Consider the following 21,640-nt stretch of genomic DNA (forward strand, 5'->3'; position numbering starts at 1 on the left):
CGCCTGCGCATCCACCCCGGCGGGGCATCCCGCGTGCGCAGGCTCCGTAGGGCGCTGCGGGCCGGACTGCGCGGTCAGGCGCCCGCTGCCGCTCGGCGTTTGAAGAAACGGCTTCGAATTCTAGCTTCCGACGTCGGTCTTTCCGGTGCATTCGCCGCGGAGCGACCGGGATCACCTTCTTTGCCCTCAGAGGAAAATTGTAGGAGGTGTATGTATCGACAAAGGCAGATAGTGGAGTCCGCAACTATCCTCCACCTCTGTGAAAAAACGTGAGAAGCCAGAGATGGAAATTAATGAAGAGACCATTTGGCCAGACTCTAGAATGACTTTTTCATCCACCTGCTGAGGTGAGTTTACCTTTCAGGTTACACCTGGTAATCAGTTTTCTATTTGATGTGGAGAGTCGCTAAAACGTGTTGAAAAGATTTGTAAAGAAGTGGAGGTAGCGGCTGGAAGACACAGAAGGGTCTTAACGTGGTAGGTGAGGAAGTCGGGGGGTCGTGGTGAACCTCAAGCAAAAAGTGTGATCTTAAAGGCCAAGTACAGGTACGCCCGTTATGCACGTGTCGTGACTTACTGGGGGAGTAAAGTACCCGGAGAGCAGACATTCCTACAGCTACCGAAAGTCATGAAGTCTTGTTTTTTCCAGGAAAAAAAATTAAAATTCAAGCTTGTGGTGTAAATATTTAGTAAATGATAGTAAAACATTCAGGAACAGAGACAGATTTTTCTTTTTTAAAGAAATTGCCTAAAAAAAGAAAGAAGAAAGAAACTGCCTAAGTACCACTAACACCCCAACCCCCCTTATTTTGCCAAAGCCAAATTACAAGTATGTCTTAAAGCCACCAAGTTCTTTTATGATCATTTATACCTTGAAAATCAGTTATAAACTCAATAGCTTTCTTATTAGCCTCATAACTAACTTCCTTGTTAGCCTCATAACTAACTAACTTCATTGTGACTCTCCTCAAAAGAAAAAAATATATGTTCAGGCTGTTCTCGTGCCTTTACATTTTGTACTGGCCAGTCCATCAATGAGGATATGAGTTTTTGTCATGAGTAATAAATTAGTTTCGTTTCTGACATTAGGATTGTTCTTTTGTGATTTACCTGTCTGAGCAGAGTGTGATCTAACAATACTATGCAATCCGTGTGATGTAGAAGGAGGAACTTACTTGAATGTGTTTTCAATGTCAAGATTATGGATTTAGTAGGCAAGAATAGATGAGGATTCTCATCAAACTCTGGGATAAGCAAAGTTCCTTGGTACTTCTTAATTCCTTTGATAATATCACAGATCAGTCAACCAATTTTACTTTTCTCTGTCCCTGTAAACTGTTTAGAAATTCAGAATCAATTGCATTCTAATTTGTGTCACTTGGTTCTCAAAACTCTGCATCCTTCAACAATGAAGAGGCAGTCATATTATGACATCCAATATGACTTACATTTTTTTTTACTTTTAGTTTTTGTTTATAAGATATTTTTCCATGCAAATTATATTGCATTTCCCTTGAATTGGTCCTAAGGACAACAAAAACATTACAAGGAAATGTGATGAGACCACTCTGCTTGATATGATGTTAAGACCATCCTTGGGAATCATTATAAGGACTCCACTGGCTATAAGCCCCCATGAAATATTTTGTCCAGATTGCTGTGAGGAATTGCATTTTACCTGTACACAAGAGAAAACAGATACTTCCTCTGTGTAAACATCAGGTTATTCTAGTAAGAGAAATGGAAATAAATGTATATAACACTGGGGAAACTAAGCAATTGAGTTTATTGTAGATGTGCAATATGTGCATGTATGTATATTTACATAAAATATAACACATGTGTATATGGATATGCATACTTGCACACATACCTACATATGTAGTAGATTTTCATTTCCATATAGTTAGCATTATTACATAAATACAGTTCTTTAATGAAATGCTAATTAATAGTTTAAAAATTATTTTGCTTTTTTTTGCATTTACTGTGTCCTTTATATATGTTTAAAGATAAATTTAGATAAAAAATTTGAAGAGTTTGAGTGAACATTGATTTGAATTGGGCAACACCAAACTGAAAATGGTTAGGAACACCTCATCGGCAGGAGCTAGGGGAAAGGTTTTTATCTAGATGACGTGGGAGCAGAGCGAGGAAATTATTTGATTGGCTGTAGTTTAGACAGCTGCCTTATTTGAGAGAACTTAGTTGGCTGTTTGTGGTTAGTTGTTCCTAAGTTCATTTTTCTCCGGTTGGTGTGCATTGATTCTGTCTTTGGTTTCAGTTTGCTTATGTAGGCTATCAAGGCATTAGAGCTATTCTGGTCTAATAGTCTCCTTGTATAGTTGCTTTAACACATTGGCTTATCTTACTTAAACTGCACCATTGTTATTATTTTAGCTGGTGAAAATACTGAGGTTTGGGGAGGCTACGGGTCTTGTTCATAGTCACACAGCTTATAAATGTGCAGTTGTGGTTCTAAGTCTAGCAGTTCTAGCTCCAGAATCTGTGCCCCTTTGCTTTCTCAGGCTTCCTTCAGGTAGAGCTGTGCCATTTGACTGTCAAAGAATTGTGTAAGGAATACAGTTGGTGAAATCACAAGGCCTAGGGATCATTCTCAGCTCCAGTTCTGGATGCGTGTACTCCATTGTTCTGTTCTACTCTTTGACTTTGATTTCTCCTCTGTAAAATTAGAGACTTAAGTCCCTGACATTAAGCTTTTGATTGCCAGTGCATCCATTTCAAAGACATTCCTTTCAAATAAATGAATTGCCAGCATATGACACAGCTGCTCGCAAAACAACTGGGGAAAAAAATAGGCCACTCCACCTTTGAAGATTCCCTTTAGAAAGCTCTGGTTAGGGGCGCCTGGGTGGCTCAGGCGTTGAGCATCTGCCTTCGGCTCAGGGCGTGATCCTGGACTCCCTGGATCGAGTCCCACATTGGGCTCCCTGCATGGAGCCTGCTTCTCCCTCTGCCTGTGTCTCTGCCTCTCTCTCTGTGTCTCTCATGAATAAGTAAATAACATCTTAAAACTAAATAAATAAATGAATGAGTGAAATATTAAAAAAAAAAAAAGAAAGCTCTGGTTAACATAGATTACATAACATAGATAACTTCTTGAATGACCCTGCTTTTCTCTTCCTGTGCCCTAATTCCTGCTCTTATGTTTAAATTCACCCACAAAGAATGAATCCAAGAAACTGTAGGTACTTCACGTTCAACCCTAATAAAGTCAGAACCCCAGGTTTGTGCTTTCTCTCTCTCTCCCTTGCTACGTAGCCCTTGGGGCATGCTGCATATCCTCCAGGGCTTGTGAATAGTAAGTCTTGTCCTTCAGTTTCCTGGTGGCTGTTGCTGAGGTGCAACCTACAATTACAGTAAGAACCACAAGGATCAGTCCAGCCATAGCACTTGTTCTAGAAGGGGAAATGTCTTTGGGGGCTGCTGTGAGTGGTAGGGCTCAGGCGAGGGCCTCAGGCATTCAGGTGGATAGCATCACTATTAATAGGCTGAGACCCAACAGAACTAGACATTGCAGCCGGCATCCTATGACTATATGAAGTGATATTTGGCCAAAAAGTCTGTGCTGGATTATAAATGTTGCTAAATACTTAGGTGAGTGACAGGATGTATGAAAACAAAGTCAAATTTTGTGTGAGATTTAAACTAGGTAGAGACCATGAGTGGAGAAAGTGATCAGTGCAGGCTGCTAAGTACCTGTGAGTTGGTAGAATTCAGTAAAAGGGATATCCACTTTTATTTATTTATTTTTATCGTTTACTTATCTGTTTGACAGAGAGAGCAGAGAACTCAGGCAGAATCTCAGGAGGGGCAGTGAAGTCTTCAGTCTCCTGGGCAGTGAAGTCTTCAGTCTCCTGGAGTCACTAATAGAGGAAGTGCACCCCAGGGCAGTGCACCGCAAACCATAGGCCCATCTAAGTAAAGGGCTGGAGCGCTGCCCGGCGGGGACTCCAGGAGAAGCCGGTTGGTCAGGTCAGGCAGCGGCTCAGGGCGGAGGGGGCTGCGCCCTGCTGCCTTCAGGAGCCCAGGTACACACACCAGAGAATCAGCACAGCAGGCCCCTCCCCCAGAAGACCAGATGGAAGGACAGGGGAAGAGCAAGTTCTTGACCCAGCAGTGCTGGAAAGCTCTAGGGGAAGTGGATGGATTTACAGTATATAGAACCAGAGGGTACCCCTCCTTTTTTCTTTTTCCAGTACAACTCGTTTTTATATCCAATTTTTTTCTCCTTTCCCATCCACTACAATATTTTACCAGCTCTTAATTTTTAAGATTCTTCCTTTTTGACTTTCATATTTCTACAATTACAGATCCTAGATATATTTTTCACTTCTAGATTCCCTTCAACATATTTAACTTAATTTTGGGAGATATACAAGATATATTTTTTTTGTTTTGTGTTTTTTGTTTTCCCTGCCTCATTTTGTTCTACAATGGCAGAAGTTAATACCTTCTAAAATATGACCAGTATGTACCCAGAACCAAGTGGTATACCTTGCTGGTTCATTCTGCGAGATTCCTCATTCCCATTCTGCTCCCCTCTTTTATCTCGTTTATGTTTTTGTGGTCAGTGTTGGGGCCCTCTACACATATTTGTGGTTTATATAAATTTGGGACTGAGCACCTTCTAACATACAGAACTTAACATACTCAGAAACAAGAGGATCACCCTCTAGAACCCCTCAGATAGACTACATTCTCCCTCCACTACAACTTCATCACCACCAGCATCTCCCAGTCCCCAACCCTTTATTTTTCTCTTCTCAATTTTTTTCTTTCTTTTTCTTTTTTTTTTTTTTTTTGTCTCTTCTTCCTTAGGATTCCTGGCCTTTTATTTTTTAATTCTTTGTTTAAAAATTTGTTGTTCACTTTAGTGGTCCTTTTGTTTTATTTCATTCTGATCTTTTTTCTTCTTTTTTATTGGAGTTTGATTATAACACCCAGTGCTCAATCTGACAAGTGCCCCCCTCAGTGCCTGACACACAGTCACCCCAATCCCCCACCCACCTCCCTTTCTACCACCCCTGTTCATTTCCCAGAGTTCAGTGTCTCTCATGTTTTGTCACCCTCACTGATATTTCCCACTCATTTTCTGTTCTTTCCTCTTTATTCCCCTTCATTGTTTTTATATTCCTCAAATGAATGAGACCATATATAATCTTTGTCCTTATCCGATTGACTTACTTCACTTAGCATAATACCCTCCAGTTCCATCCACGTTGAAGCAAATGGTGGGTATTTGTCGTTTCTAATGGCTGAGTAATATTCCATTGTATACATAGACCACATCTTCTTGATCCATTCATCCCTTGATGGACACTGAGGCTCTTTCCACAGTTTGGCTATTGTGGACATTGCTGCTATAAACATTGGGGTACAGGTGTCCTGCCATTTCACTGCATCTGTATCTTTGGGTTAAATCCCCAGCAGTGCAATTGCTGGGTCATTGGGCTGTTCTATTTATTTATTTATTTATTTATTTATTTATTTATTTATTTATTTATGATAGTCACAGAGAGAGAGAGAGAGAGAGAGAGAGAGAGGCAGAGACACAGGAAGAGGGAGAAGCAGGCTCCATGCACCGGGAGCCCGACGTGGGATTCGAACCCGGGTCTCCAGGATCGCGCCCTGGGCCAAAGGCAGGTGCCAAACCGCTGCGCCACCCAGGGATCCCCGGGCAGTTCTATTTTTAACACTTTGAGGAACCTCCACACAGTTTTCCAGAGTGGCTGCACCAGTTCACATTCCCACCAACAGTGCAAGAGGGTTCCCTTTTCTCCGCATCCTCTCCAACATTTGTGGTTTCCTGCCTTGTTAATTTTCCCCATTCTCACTGGTGTGAGGTGGTATCTCATTGTAGTTTTGATTTGTATTTCCCTGATGGCAAGTGATGCAGAGCATTTTCTCATGTGCTTGTTGGCCATGTCTATGTCTTCCTCTGTGAGATTTCTGTTCATGTCTTTTGCTGATTTCATGATTGGATTGTTTCTTTGCTGTTGAGTTCAATAAATTCTTTAAAGATCGAGGATACTAGCCCTTTATCTGATAGGTCATTTCACTGTGCAGAAGCTTTTTATCTTGATGAAGTCCCAATAATTCATTTTTGATTTTGTTTCCCTTGCCTTCATGGATGTATCTTGCAAGATGTTGCTGTGGCCAAGTTCGAAAGGATGTTGCCTGTGTTCTCCTCTAGGATTTTGATGGATTCTTCTCTCACATTTAGATCTTTCATCCATTTTAAGTTTCTCTTTTGTTATGGTGTAAGAGAATGGTCTAGTTTCATTCTTCTGCACGTGGCTGTCCAATTTTCCCAGCACCATTTATTGAAGAGACTGTCCTTTTTCCAGTGGATAGTCTTTCCTGCTTTGTCCAATATTAGTTGACCACAGAGCTGAGGGCCCATTTCTGGGTTCTCTATTCTGTTCCATTGATCTAAGTGTCTGTTTTTGTGCCAGTTCCACACTGTTTTGATGATCACAGCTTTGTAATACAACTTGAAATCTGGCATTGTGATATCCCAGCTCTGGTTGTCTTTTTTAATATTACCCTGGCTATTCGGGGTCTTTTCTGATTACAGACAAGTCTTAAGGTTATTCCAACTCTGTGAAGAAAGCCCATGGAATTTTAAAAAATATTATTTATTTATTCATGATAGACATAGAGAGAGAGAGGCAGAGACACAGGCAGAGGGAAAAGCAGTCTCCATGCCGGGAGCCCTACCCGGGACTCGATCCCAGGACTCCAGGATTGCACCCTGGGCCAAAGGCAGGCACTAAACCACTGAGCCACCCAGGGATCCCCAAACCCATGGTATTTTATAGGGATTGCATTAAATGTGTAAATTGCCCTGGGTAACATTGACATTTTCACAATATTAATTCTGCCAATCCATGAGCATGGCATATTTTTCCATCTCTTTGTGTCTTCCTCAATTTCTTTCAGAAGTGGTCTGTAGTTTTTAGGGTATAGATCCTTTACCTCTTTGGTTAGGTTTATTCCTAGGCATCTTATGCTTTTGGGTGCAATTGTAAATGGGATTGACTCCTTAATTTCTCTTTCTTCAGACTCATTGTTAGTGTATAGAAATGCCACTGACATCTGGGCATTGATTTTGTATCCTGCCACCGTGCCAAATAGCTGTATGAGTTCTAGCAATCTTGGGGTGGAGACTTTTGGGTTTTCTATGTAGAGTATCATGTCATCGGCGAAGAGGGAGAGTTTGACTTCTTCTTTGCCAATTTGAATGCCTTTAATGTCTTTTTGTTGTCTGATTGCTGAGGCTAGGACTTGTAGTACTATGTTGATTAGCAATGGTGAGAGTGGACATCCCTGTCTTGTTCCTGATCTTAGGGAAAAGGCTCCCAGTGCTTCCCCATTGATAATGATATTTGCTGTGGACTTTTCATAGCTGGCTTTTAAGATACTGAGGAATGTTCCCTCTATCCCTACACTCTGAAGAGTTTTGATCAGGAATGGATGCTGTATTTTGTCAAATGCTTTCTCTGCATCTATTGAGAGGATCATATGGTTCTTGTTTTTTCGCTTGTTGATATGATCTATCGCGTTGATTGCTTTATGAGAGTTGAACCAGCCTTGTATCCAGGGGATAAATCCCACTTGGTCATGGTGAATAATCTTCTTAATGTACTGTTGGATCCTATTGGCTAGAATTTTGTTGAGAATTTTTTTAAAGATTTTATTTATTTATTCATGAGAGACACACAGCGAGAGAGAGAGGGAGGGAGGGAGAGGCAGAAACACAGGCAGAGGGAGAAGCAGACTCCATGCAGGGAGCCTGACATGGGACCAGATCCCAGGACCCCAGGATAACTCCCCAGGCTGAAGGTGGCGCCAAACTGCTGAGTCACCTAGGTGTCCCCTTGTTGAGAATTTTTGCATCTGTGTTCATCAGGGATATTGATCCATAATTCCCCTTTTTGTTGGGGTCTTTGTTGGTTTTGGAATTAAGGTGATGTTGGACTCATACAACGAGTTTGGAAGTATTCCATCTCTTTCTATCTTTCCAAACAGCTTTAGTAGAATAGGAATTGTTTCTTCATTAATGTTTGATAAAATTCTCCTGGGCAGCCATTTGGCCCTGGACTTTTGTGTCTTGGGAGGTTTTTGATGACTGCTTCCATTTGCTTCCTGGTTATCGGCCTGTTCAAGTTTTCTATTTCTTCCTGTTCCAGTTTTGGTAGTTTGTAGCTTTCCAGAAATGCATCCATTTCTTCTAGATTGTCTAATTTATTGGCGTATAACTGCTCATAATATGTTTTTAAAATCATTTGTATTTCCTTGGTTTTGATGGTGATCTCTCCTTTTTCATTCATGAATTTTATTAATTAGAGTCTTTTCTCTTTTGTTTTTAATAAGGCTGGCTAATGGTTTATCTATCTTATTAAATCTTTCAAAGAACCAACTCCTGGTTTTGTTGATCTGTTCTACAGTTCTTCTGGTCTCTATTTCATTGAGTTCTGCTCGAAATCTATTAACTCTCTTCTACTGGATTTAGGTTTTATTTGCTGTTCTTTCTCCAGTTCCTGTAGGTGCGAGGTTAGCTTGTGTATTTGAGTTTTTTCCAATTTTTTGAGGGATGCTTGTATTGTGATGTATTTGCCTCTCAGGACTGCCTTTGCGGTTTCCCAAATATTTTGAACGGCTGTATCTTCATTCTCATTAGTTTCCATGAATCTTTTTAACTCTCTCTAATTTCCTGGTTGACCCTTTCATCTTTTAGCAGGATGGTCTTTAAACTCCACATGTTTGAGTTTCTTCCAAATTCCTTCTTGTCATTCAGTTCTAGTTTCAAAGCATTATGGTCAGAAAATATGCAGGGGACAATCCCAATCTTTTGGTATTGGTTGAGACTTGATTTGTGACCCAGTATGTGGTCTATTCTGGAGAAAGTTTATGTGCACATGAGAAGAATGTGTATTCAGTTGCGTTTGGATGTAAAGTTCTGTAAATATCTGTGAAATCCATCTGGTCCAGTGTATCATTTAAAGCTCTCGTTCTTTGGAGATGATGTGCTTAGGAGATCTGTCATTTGTAGAAAGCACCGTGTTAAAGTTTCCCAGTATTGGTGTATTATTATCTAAGTATGTCTTAACTTTGGTTATTAATTGATTGATATACTTGGCAGCTCCCGCATTCAGAGCATAAATATTGATGATTGTTAGGTCTTCTTGTTGGATAGATCCTTTAAGTATGATACAGTGTCCCTCTTCCTCTCTCACTACAATCTTTGGGATAAAGTTTATCTGATATGAGGATGGCTACACCTGCTTTCTTTAGAGGACCATTTGAATGGTAAATGGCTCTCCAACCTTTTATTTTCAGGCTGTAATTGTCCTTAGGTCTAAAATGAGTCTCTTGTAGACAGCAAATAGATGGATCCTGCTTTTTTACCCAGTCTGAAACCCTGCGCCTTTTGATGGGGTCATTAAGCCCATTCACGTTCAGAGTTACTATTGAAAGATATGAGTTTAGTGTCATCATGATACCTATTCAGTCCCTGTTTTTGTCTATTGTTTCCTTGGACTTCCTCTTTTACAGGGTCCCCTTTAATATTTCTTGCAGAGCTGGTTTGGTGGTCACACATTCTTTCAGTTTCTGCCTACCTTGGAAGCTCTTTATCTCTCCTTCTATTCTGAATGAGAGCCTTGCTGGATAAAGTATTCTTGGCAGCATGTTCTTCTCATTTAGGACCCTGGCTATATCCTGCCAGCCCTTTCTGGCCTGCCAGGTCTCTGTGGAGACGTCTGTTGTTACCTTAATACTCCTCCTCATAAAAGTCAGGGATTTCTTGTCTCTTGCTGCTTTCAAGATCTTCTCTTTATCTTTGGAATTTGCAAGCTTCACTATTAAATGTCTAGGTGTTGAACTGTTTTTATTGATTTTAGGTGGGGGGTATCTCTCTGGATCTGAATGCCTGTTTCCCTTCCCAGATTAGGAATGTTTTCAGCTATGATTTGTTCAAATACATATTCTGGACCTCTGTCCCTTTCAACGCTCTGGGGAACCCCCATTAAATGTAGATTTTTCTTCCTCAGGCTGTCACTTATTTCCCTTAATCTATTCTCAGGATCTTTTAATTGTTTGTCTCTTTTTCCCTCAGTTTCCCTTTTTGCCATCAACTTGTCTTCTAGGTCACTCACTCGTTCTTCTACCTCATTAACCTTTGTCGTTAGGACCTCTAGTTTGGATTGCATCTCATTTAATTGAGTTTTAATTTCTGCCTGATTAGCTCTAAATTCTGCCGTCATGAAGTCTCTTGAGTCCTTTATGCTTTTTTTTAGAGCCACCAGTAATTTTACAATTGTGCTTCTGAATTGGCTTTCTGACATTGAATTGTAATCCAGATTTTGTAATTGTATGGGAGAGAGGACTGTTTCTGATTCTTTCTTTTGAGGTGAGGTTTTCCTTTTAGTCATTTTTCTCAGTGCAGAGTGGCCAAAAACAAGTTGTATTGGGAAAAGGAGAAAAAGAGAGAAGAGAAAGAAGAAAACGAAAAGAAAAAAGAAGGAAAAAAGAAGAGAAGAGAAGAAAGAGGGGGGAAGAAAACAGAAAACAAAAAACAAGGGGGAGTATCCTCTGATTCTGTGTACTATAAATCCCTCGACTTCCCCTGGAAGTTTCCAGTGCATCTTGGGTCAATAATTTGTTTTTCTCCTGTCCATCTAGCTGGTCTTCTGGGGGAGGGTCCTGCTGTGCTGATTCTGAGGTGTGAGCACTTGGGGAGCTGCTCAGCCCCCTGCCTGGTGCAGGGCTCACTGAAAGTTGTTTAACGTGTTTACACTGTGAGGCCACTGTGAGGCTCAGTGGGGGTTGTTTATCCTGTGAGGCCCCTGTTCCCTGCTGGCCCCACTCCATCCCGGGCACACGGTGACACCAGGAGGAACAACAACAGTGGTGGGGGCCAGCTCTCCAGCCCTAGAGTCAGCTCCTGCAGTAACAACCGCAGCTGCCAGTCGCAGGGGCCTGGATGCTCCGGGGGCGGGCCGCTGATCTGCTCACCTCGGGGCCGCCTGGCAGCAGGAGTGCCCTTGCTATCCTGGGCCCTCCCGGCCTCTGCCTGTCCCGGGGGGAGCGCCGGATCTTGGGCCGTGTTCCCGGCGCCCTGTGCTCTGGGGCCTGTGCTGTTGGAATTGTGCTCCCGGCAGCACAGCCCCCTCTGCGCAGAGCCTCTGCCGGAGCTGCTTCCAGGCTGCTCCCGGGGCCGTGCAGCTCCCTACGCGCAGAACCTCCTACCGAGCCGCCTCCGAGCTGCTCACGGGTCCAGCCGGGAACGTGCTGCAGCCCTTTGGGGGAGCTCCGCCCTGGGGTGTGGTGAGGTCTCCCTGGGCGCAGGTGCTCTGTGGGCATCCCCGCCCTCCTGGGATCCTGTTCCAACTGTCTGCCATCGCCTTTCCCTCCGGGAAGATTGGTGAAGCTCCTGCTTCTCCCGGACGGGGCTTTCCTGTCCTGGGGGCACTCGCCGCAGCCTTAGCCCGGCTCCTTGCGGGGCCCTTCCGCCTTGGATGCCTTTTGTTTCTTTTTTTCTTTCCCCCCGCCCACCCCCGCCCCCGTCTTCCTACCTTAATAGAAGCGTGAACTCTTCTCACTGTAGCATTCCAGCTGTTCTCTCTTTAAATCTCAAGCCGAATTCGTAGGTTTTCAGGATGATTTGAAAGTTATCTAGGTAATTTGGTGGGGACGGGTGACTTGGGGACCCTACTCTTCTGCCATCTTGCCCTCCACCTATTTATTTCCATTTTGTGCGGTTATCATCATTTCACAGTGCCTGATTCAAGGAAAGAGTCCTGGTTGCTCCTTCCTGGGAAAGGCTGGGGAAATGTGGCTCTGCTGGGCGCTCCTATGCATTTGCTCCCCTATGATGTTACTGCTGAAAACATACAGTTCATAGACAGAGCAAGGCCCCTGAAGAATGTCCCTGTCATCTCATGAAGGAGTGTCAAGGATTAGGGACAGGCCAAGGAAGACTGATTAAAAGGGACCGTTAGAGCAACGAGTTCATTATTGACCTGATAGGGGAGTTCTCTGGAATAACTCGAGTGATACCTGGGTTGAAGGAGAAAGAGAATCAAATGGGATATGAGGGAGTAAAGGACTAACATGCGCTACTTGGGAAAAGCCCTGTCTGAGGGAGAGGAAAGCCAGATATGAAGTTTTACATTTGCTGAAGGCAAACATTCTCGTGTATCCATCTTTGATTGCAGGGTCTAACATCCTGCCTTGTAAGTGCATTGTTAAATGAGAGAATAAAGAATGGTGTTTTTGCTTTTCTAAATAATTAGGCTTTGACTAGAGGGCAGCTTCAGATTCCTTCTAGAGACTAAATTTTATCACATTTTTGTCATTTCACAGTAGAATTTTTTTTTTTTTACTGTGTTGGGTAAACAAAATTGGCTTGGCTCTTTTCTTAAAAAATGATCTCTAGATGCAAGGTACACAGTTATATCAGCAAGTATGGATCAGTTATTAAACTATCAGTGACTCTGCTTAACATTTACCAATTTGTGAAATTCTTTTGAAACTCATAACCCCAACTAAGATTATGAAATCTTTCTTTATAAAACAAAGAATCAATAAACCAATTAAAGACCCCTATCATGAGCAACACAGTGACAGAATGAATTTATTAATATAAACTCTTTTTCAGAGATTCTTAAAATCTGAAAATTTGGGCAGCCTGGGTGGCTCAGCAGTTTAGTTCCACCTGCAGCCCGGGGTGTGATCCTGGAGTCCTGGAATCGAGTCCCCTGTGGGGCTGCCTGCATGGAGCCTGCTTCTCCCTCTGCCTGTGTCTCTGCCTCTCTCTCTCTCTCTGTGTCTCATGAATAAATAAAATCTTAACCAAAAAATCTGAAGATTTAATTTGGGTTCAAACACTAAAAGGAATATGCCATAAGCTTGCTGCTGGCAAATGTTTCAATCCTCAAAGCCGTCTGGGCTCAATCCCTCTCTACAGGAGGGAAAGGCACAGTCCATTGCCTTGAAATGCTCATGGTATGTCAGCCCAGCTGTGCAGGGAGCCTCTTTCTGGCAGTGCAAAGAGCATACATGGTGATTAGGATATGAGTTGAGGGAGTGATAGCAGGGCTTGCTTTGCTATTTTACTTTTTTCTGACCTGGAGACTTCCAGGTGAGCGTCCTATCAATGCCCTTACTGTGAAAAAGGATTCAGTAAAAATGATGGACTGAAGATGCATATTCGTACTCGCACCAGGGTAAGATTATATTGTCTCATTAATATTTATTATAAAACTATACTTGGTTTTTTTTTAAACATATTTAACTTGGCATGAGAAAATAAAAGTATTGTATCTAAAATTTCGTGTTTATATTTATGATGGATATTTGGGGATACATTTAAAGAAATAAAAGTCCAGACCTCAAAAGTGTCCCGATTCTTTGACTTATGAATAAGTGCTTAGGAGTAGTAGGAATTATAAATGGCAAACTGCCAAATAAATAGATCATGACATTTTAATACTAAAAACTATAAAAGACACTGCCTTGCAGAGCATTTGCCAGTGAGAGGAACATTCTTGAATGGAGGTCTGTGACCACTAAGTAATGCGTATGAGCAAATACATTTTCAAGAAAGATGTTGAAAATAATGTTAAGTATTAGAAGGGGCATAAAAAGGAAAGAACAAGTCACTGCTTCACAGGTACTGCCTGGTATGGCCTTCCACTGGACTGTGGTCATTCACTTACATATGGCTTTCCCATACTCAACCATCTGCCTCACCTGCTATGTAAAAACCCACGAGCAGTTCACCCTCCATGCAGCTGCATTTCTTAACTCACTATTTCTGTTTAGAGCACGTTAGATATTTCATATGAACTTGCCAGTTGGAAATCGGATGTTTTAAATAGTTGTTGATTTTGCTTTACCCATCTTTTCACTGCATTATCTTTTGCACAGTTCCTTTTCAGTCTGGCCTTTTAAAGGTGCTCATGGTCTGTACATAAAGGACATATTTTTCCAGCTTTTAAGAGACATGCTTAATCCCCTAAGAGTAATTCTAATTTAGGCCTTTCCTGGATTTCACTTTTTACCTTAGCTATAAAATAAAAACTAGAAAAAACACATAATAATAATAATAATAATAATAATAATATCCTTTCTAGTATAATAATATTCTAGCCTTCCACTTCAGTTCTGTAGGCCATAAAAGATAGCCTCGGAGGCCCTGTGAAGAAAATAACTCTTCTTGTTCTTCTGGTGGAGAACAGAAACAGCTTCTGTACTCATTAAAGCAAATCCATAGCAGGTTTCTCCTTCTGGTTTATAACACCATATTTATATTATATGAATATTAGTAATTGGAATATTTACTGAGTATAAAATTACTTCATAAACAATAAAGGATTAGGCAAATATGACTACTTGTAATGATATGACTTAAATATATATTTCACAATGAGCACTTTTTTTTTTAAAGATTTTATTTATTCTTGAGAGACACAGAGAGAGAGAGAGAGGCAGAGACACAGGCAGAGGGAGAAGCAGGCTCCACACAGGGAGCCTGACATGGGACTCTATCACAGGTCTCTAGGATCACACCCTGGGCTGAAGGCGGAGCTAAACCACCCGGGCTGCCCCACAGTGAACATTATTAAAGAGATTTAAGTTAGTTTTAGTTCACCTTAGGAAGTTATCTTACATGTGTGCCGTTTTCATAATGGCATTAATAATGTGTTTTAAAGATGCCAGCATGCAAGCAAAGGAACCTTGGTTCCTGTCATCGAAACTAGTGATGTTAACCAAAATTTGGGCACGATGGTACCTAATATGTTACCGCACGTGATTACCAATGATAGACATGATGGTACCACAGAAGAAAATCACTGCAGGAAAAAAATATACCTTCTGGGTCCTCTCAAGAAAGTGTGATATTTTGGGATGCCTGGGTGGCTCAGCAGTTGGGCACCTACCTTTGGCCCAGGGTGTGATCATGGAGTCCTGGATCAAGCCCCACATCGGGCTCCCTGCATAGAGCCTGCTTCTCTCTCTGCCTGTGTCTCTGCCTCTCTCTCTCTATCTCTCATGAATAAATAAATGAAATCTTTAAAAAAAAATAAAAGAAAGTGTGATATTTCCAGTTCAGTTAATCAGTTTTTTACTTTGCCTTAATATAAAGTTTATTAATGAGACTGATACAAATAGTGGTAACAAATAGAAAGGCAACTAATCCCATGCCAGGTACTAGTCTGGGCTTTCACAAGTATTTATTTAAGAAGCCTCACATAATTTAGATCTCATAACTTGGTAATGCATTAAAAAACCCTTTTAGGCCTCTGTAAGGTAGATATTCGTATGATCTCTTTGTAAAAAATGAGAAATTGAGGCATAAGCAGGCAAGGAGCAGAATTGAGGTGGGAACCCAAGCAGATGGGCTGCAGAATCAATCCCCTTACCTACCACACACATTTGCCTTTTATTTACTTAAATATTTTGACTCTACTGACTGAATACTTTCTTGTATATTTTTAAACTAAATGAACTGCAGTAATGATCCCAGATATAAAAACCTCATGTTCATTTGAATATTTGAGCCTTAACTCAAGGTTTCTGAAACTGCCTCTAGGTGTCCAGGGACAGGTGGTACCTTTTAGCAGCTTTCAAGCACTAACTGCAGGGAAAGAAAACAAACCCCAGCTTTTGATTAAGGGCACAGTCTACAGTGCCTCAACTAGAAGCACCCAGGATTTTAGGCCAAATCCCATACGATTCGTGGAGAACTCCAAAGGAACAGGGTAAATATATATAAGCCTCTTAGGTTTTGCCTCAAACTCTTCTTTACTTCTTTTTCATGCATTATTTGTATTTTTATCACAGACAGCTTTAGTTTTGAAATTGTATTTCCTAAGCATTGAATGGTCGCAGATATTCTTTGCATATTAGTGCAGTTTTCCAAAAACTATTTAAGATTATCAGCCGATGCAATCTAATTAATACCAAGAACCAAAAGACACACTTAAAAAAAAAGTCCTAGAGGAACAATCTATACAAATTCATATTTTCCCTTTTTACTTTGGTTTCATAGGACCAAATACAAAGAAGATATCACTACATTTGGACCTTGACGCATGTCAGTTTCAGTTTTGTATTCACATTACATTTAGTATTTGGATAGTTCTAATCCTAGGCTTTTTTGTCCTATTTCAAAAGATAATTTTAATTCTGTTACAGCAACAACAAAAACTATACTATTCAGCATGTTACATCTTTGAGAAGGTTGAGTTAGTCTACACAAAATGCCATGCCTTGCCTGCACCCTCAGATTTGCATTCTGTGGTTACTGCATGGATGCCTCAGCGAGGGAACACAGAATCCTTTCACTCTGGTTATTGTTTACGGGGTCCAGTAAGGGCTGCAAGTGTGGGAGACAATTTTGCTAAAATCCACAATATACTAAAAGGCTGAATAGTCTTTGGTCTTTTATGAAGAGGCCATGGCTTAAGTCCAAGGCTTAATTTCCTTTTATCCATTTCCAACACCAAATTAAAGATGTTTTCAAATCCTTACCCAAATCTTTGCTTTTTGTTATTCTCTTTTTGGCTTCTTGCCACTGAATCTTTGCATTATTCATGAGAACCCACACTCTTGCATGATTGGGGAAATAAAGGGTTCTGAAGTGCACATCTTTCTTTTACCTACTTGTTAGCAGTCCTCCAAAAAGAGTTGTTGCAAGAGGAATAGGTCAAAACAATTCACTTAAATGAAATTTGTTTATATTTATAGGTTTCAAATATCCATTGAGTGTAAAGGTAGATCTGCTTAACTTTATACACTAGAGAGGGGCTTAGAAAACATGCTTAAAGTTGTTTAAAATCTCTAAGAATCTTATGTTTTGTCTGTCCCTACAAAGAATCAAAAAAATTTAAAAATTAGATAATAACCCCTGCTCCTCCAAAAAAGCCTTCAAGCTCCACAATTTAAAAATGTATTTTCTCTGCAGGTACTTTGTCATGATGAGCGCATTTGAGCATGTTCTGTGGAAGATAAACAGTGGAAGATAAACATAATATTGGGCTTCAGTTATATAGAGCCTTCCAAAAGAAATAAAGTGACTAGTTAATCCTTAGAGTACTGGAATTTGCTGGACTGTTCGCTAAAAGAATATTTAGGAGATTGCCTATGTGTTTCTGTATACATGTGCTCAAATCTTGATGCTCTGGTCTGAGGAAAGAGCAGAAGAAAGACAAGTGTAGGACCCCGGACCTCAAAGTAGAAGGTAAGCATTGTAAAGAATATGTGTGTAGTGGTGTGTGTGTGTGTGTGTGTGTGTGTGCATGTGTGTGGCAGCAGGTGAGAGTGAAGCGAAGAGGACAGCTAACCGTTTACACCACTGTCCTTGGTGACACTTGGCGTTCAGCAGCCAGAATCTCTTAAGAGATTTTTCCTGATTATTTCCGAAGCTGCCATGTGGAAACCTCTGGCCTAGGTGAGCTTTACTCCAAAGCTCCCAAGTATAATTCCAAAGTATTTTTTTTTTATTGATGATGATACCATCTCTCAAGTTTGAAGATTGAACTAAGTTTTATTACAATTCAGTTGGTCATTTTGCCTTGCTGCTAAGTGTGTGTGTGTGTGTGTGTGTGTGTGTGTGTGTTTTCAGCAGTCTCTCTGGATATTGAAAAATATACAGGCACATACACATAAATGGCCAATACCATGAAGCATCTCAGAGTGCAGAAATATGTACTTTTCTAGGCACAGAAGAGAAATCTAACTCCTAAACCCTCTCACAAACTGGGTCTTGAAAATTAAATGAATCAACATCAACCATATCTCTCAATTTCTTGTGTCTGTAGCAGCCACACTGCTGGTGGCACTGACACTAGGGACAAAGCCCTTGTGCTTGAATTGGTTGGCAGTTCATAGCAAAATAGGAGCTGAGACAAGCAAACCAAGATGCTGTAGGTACAATTATCAAGACACTTACAAATATTGTGCAGTTTCCAGAAAAACCATTTCCTGCCCTGGTCAGGTCAACCTCTGGAGTGATGTCTCATTTCTCTTCCATGCCAATAAATAAGTGGTGAAGATCAGCCTCCTAATGTGGAGGGGGGATCAGCAGAAAAGAATAAAATTGATATTTTATATTGGTAATAGTTGTGGGAATTTTAACTTTATTTTTAAATCTATGCTATTTCAAATATTTAATTCATGGCACATGTTAGTGACAGATTTCAGAAAAGTACAACTTTTTTTTTTTTTTAGATTCTTAGAAATTGTTGCCCTTTGTTCCTGAAATTTCCCTTGAGGCCTTTGCATATTTCTGTTCTTTTTGTGTGTTCCTTAGTTTCTCTTCTTACCACGAGTTCCAGAGTTTGATTTTGTGAATCAAACAAATTCACATTAAATCAATAGAGAAATGTATTTTGAAAATTTTCCTGTGAGCTGCTGTTTTACCATGTTATCCTCTAGTAGAGAATTATTTCCCATAATTGCACAAGACACAAAAGTGTCTTAGAACATTTTTAAGAAAAACGCATGTAATACAAATCAAAAACACAAGGCTGGAACATCCCTTGCGAAAATCAAAAGGAAGGGCAATTAAGTACAGTTTTTAGACAAAGACTTTGAATCCAGAACTCAGAATCAGATGAATGGCTTGGCTGGAATTATATAATCATACATTGGCAAAAAGCACAACAAAAAACTATATTGAATTGCAGTAATTTTTTAACTTCCTAATAGTACCCTGATAAGATTAAATTGCATCCCACACTGCAACAAATCAGAAGTAGTTCATATTTGATTGACACATAATTTTTATTATCTATCCTATGTTAGTCAAAGTGATGAATTGCTTTTATTCTTATTTATCAGGATGAAGGATTTAAGCTTCATCCTCTTCAAAATGACAGATAAGTAATTTTATTTGGAAGTTAGTAGATATTTAATAATCATTCCAATTACTTATAAGTGTTAATTATAGAATATGATTCCCAAATATTTAGTTTGAATAATATTTCAAATCAATAAATAGAAGGCAGCAATTTCATGACTACTCCAATTAAAGCATTCTGAACAAGAAAACAAATCTTCATGTAGAACTGCATTTTAATAACTGTCATCATAACCAGGTATGTAGTTAGCACTAACAAGACTTGATCTGTTTTACCTGTCTTTCCCAGCATTCACCTTTAAGTAAGGGCCACCTCTGTGCCTCATACCAGCTAACCCATGAACTTATGCAACCCACATTCCATACTCAGTTATCCCAGGACTTGCCACATGTTGCCATCCGATTCCAGTTGCACCTGTCTGTTGCCCCTTAGATCACACTCTCATGGTCAGCCTTGCTCCAGGCTGTGATTCTATTTGTAATACTTGGTTTTCCCAGCTATGACTCCTTGTGCTTCTTAAGAACAATGGTTTGGACCCTCCATTTCCTTTCTGGATTTTTGGCTCCTTCTTGTTGAATTCCTAACCTAGCTGTGACATGTAGGATTTGAAGTGTCTGACCAGTACCCCAGTTGAGCCCATTCAGGTTATAATGCTGTTACATATTTAAGAGTGAACTAAAGAAGATTGATAGTAAAAAAAAAAAAAAAAAAAGATTGATCGTAGTCGTGGTATATGCATTTTTATACGTAAATGAGAAACCATTTTTCTGACATATTTGTTCCAAACCTATATTTATTTCTTCTGGTAAAATGCTCTATTTACCTATCAGCCAAATGCTAATAAAAGTTACTTGATATATGAATTCTACTATGAAATATGAATTCACACCATGAAATATGAATTCACACCATGAAATATGAATTTAGGTTTTTTCTGCATTTTGACCAATCCAAAGAATTATTGACATTTATAACTATCTGTGATTAAATGATAAAAGATAATGTATATAAAAACATTTTAAATAGTACATTCTACAGGTGCTTATGAGAATATTATCATTATGTACAGCAAGTAGCCTCAAGATTAACCAATTTTTTAGCTCATTACTAAACCCTGCATGGAGACTGCTTCACCCTCTGCCTGTGTCTCTGCCTCTCTCTCTCTCTCTCTGTGTGTTTCTCATGAATAAATAAATAAAATCTTAAAAAAATAATCTCCTCCATACCTCATATGAAAACAATTTCTTTTCAAATAATAATGTATCTTAGTGAGAACACACGATTAGCCAACTAATGCAGTCACATGACAATTATTTTGAAGAGTAACATGTAATTTACTTAGCAAAGGAACCTGAATTTTTCTACATTTTATTTATTTATTTGAGAGAGAGAAAGAGAGTGTGAGAGAGAGTGCACGATCAAGGGAGAGACAGAGGGAGAGGGAGGAACAGACTCCTCGCTGAGCAGGGACCCCAATGTGGGACTCAATCCCAGGACTCTGGGATCATGACCTGTGCCAAAGGCAGTTGTTTATCTGGCTTAACCACCCAGACACCCATTTTTCTACATTTTAAAAGATAGGAAAAGTAGGTAAATGTGGGTTTATGTGTGATTCATATTATTCACGGGGAAAAATTGGAATACTCTTCAAAATATGGGTCAACTGATCTCACTAAATATTTTGAAAATGATATAACTTTCTGCCTTGCTTAGGATGTAAGGATCATGTCCCTATCCAGAAATTTAATTTATAACCCACGAAGGAATGCATTCAATACATTTAGTCTTTGTTCTAAATAGTATACTCCAAAATGAAAATACAGCTCACTGGATAAAAAGTGTTCATAACTATGTATTTTCTAAACATAAGTGGACAAATTTGTTGAAATCAAAGCCACATCACAAAAACTAACCCAAAATAATTTGCTGGAGAGAAGTTCATGCATACTAGAACTCATGGAACTCTAGCTCTGGCTAAAGACTTTGCAAATAAATCTTGTGCAGCATAGTGCATTGGGGGTTAGAGGCTATTTAGTATAAATAAGCAAAAACAGAGCTTGTATTTGACATACCCTGTTACAGAAGGCTTTCCCCCAAGGTTTTCAAGTATTGGAATTCATAATAGAAAGCCAAATATGTCTTTGGAGGTTTAATGGATCTCATCAATTATATGACATTTTAAAACGTGTGTATTTGGACCATGAGCTACGTACTATTTGAAAAATCCTAATGATGCTTGTTCTGGGGATATGCCTGAAATTTTAATTTCCAAATTTGGGAAATCATTGAACTTTATTACAGGAAAAGGTAACTCTAGACTCTGTGCCAAGCAGAATATAAGGTTTTTCATTTATAACTCTCAGTTTCCTGTAACAACCAACAAGGTAGGCATTCTTCACACAATATGTAGAGAAAGACTTTGCAATTCAGGCTGTAAGAACAAGCTTTGTGGGGAGTTCTCAGACTCATTCATTCATTCATTTATCTTAAGCAAATAAACTAATGCTTCATTCATTGAGAAAGATATGTTTATCTACCACAGATTAAAAAGGAAATGGCACAGTTCCCACATCTGCAGGAATGAATGGTCATTGATCCAAGAAATTCCTTTCAAGAATGGGATGATGGAGCAGGAGTTTAGAATCTAGAAAAGATCAGAGAAAGACTAGAAGATAGACTTATGCTTCTGGAAAAGGTACTATATATCTACTGATAGATACAGGTTTCATAATTTCATTTTGAAT

At 39.9% G+C, this 21,640-nt stretch overlaps 1 long non-coding RNA gene across 3 annotated transcripts in view; it reads left to right on the forward strand.

Moving 5' to 3' along the window:
- The first annotated feature begins 21 nt into the window (after window positions 1-21).
- LOC118351389 (uncharacterized) overlaps window positions 22-21,640 on the forward strand; it is a 60,610-nt gene continuing 38,991 nt past the window's right edge. For 2 of the 3 annotated variants that reach the window (XR_007403399.1, XR_007403398.1), the window contains exon 1: window positions 22-347. This is a non-coding gene — a long non-coding RNA (uncharacterized LOC118351389). The remainder of the gene's footprint in view (window positions 348-21,640) is intronic. The other variant, XR_004806786.2, reaches the window with a different exon arrangement.

Source organism: Canis lupus, chromosome 18 (genome assembly GCF_003254725.2).
Source record: "Canis lupus dingo isolate Sandy chromosome 18, ASM325472v2, whole genome shotgun sequence".
In the NCBI taxonomy this organism is placed as follows: Eukaryota; Metazoa; Chordata; class Mammalia; order Carnivora; family Canidae; genus Canis; species Canis lupus.